Source organism: Nannospalax galili, unplaced genomic scaffold (assembly GCF_000622305.1).
Source record: "Nannospalax galili isolate Female #2095 unplaced genomic scaffold, S.galili_v1.0 scaffold307, whole genome shotgun sequence".
Lineage (NCBI taxonomy): Eukaryota > Metazoa > Chordata > Mammalia > Rodentia > Spalacidae > Nannospalax > Nannospalax galili.
The window spans coordinates 6,551,299-6,551,854 of NW_008359625.1; positions in this window are offsets into that span (position 1 = coordinate 6,551,299).

Consider the following 556-nt stretch of genomic DNA (forward strand, 5'->3'; position numbering starts at 1 on the left):
TGAACACAAAACCACACCTCAACAAATTTAGAATAGAATAATATATGGTCTCAGATCACAATGAAATTAGACCAAAAATCAAAAGCAGAGAGCTAGAACATCCCTAGATATTTGGAGATAAATTCTAAATAATATGAATCAAAGAAGTCTTAAGAGGACTAAAAAATATTTTGAAATAACCAAAAACAATAATACAACTTGCCAAAATCTGTGGGATGCAGTAAAAGCCATTGCCTTAGTTTATTTTCCTCTTTGCTGTGATAAAAATACTGTGACAAAAAACAATTTAAGGGAAAAAGTGTCTATTTTTCTCACAGTTCAAGAGTACAGTCCACAGCAGTGGAGAAGGCAAGGGGACAGGAGCTTGAAGCAGCTGGCCACATCACATCCCTAGTCAGGAAGCATACAGTGATGGGTTCATGCTGCTGCTCCACTCTCTTTCTCCATTTATATAGTCCAGAATCTCAACTCAGGGGATGGTGCCACCCACAGTGGGTGAGTTTTCCCACCTCAAAGCTACCAGGATAACCCCAAACAGACATACCCAGAGGCCTGT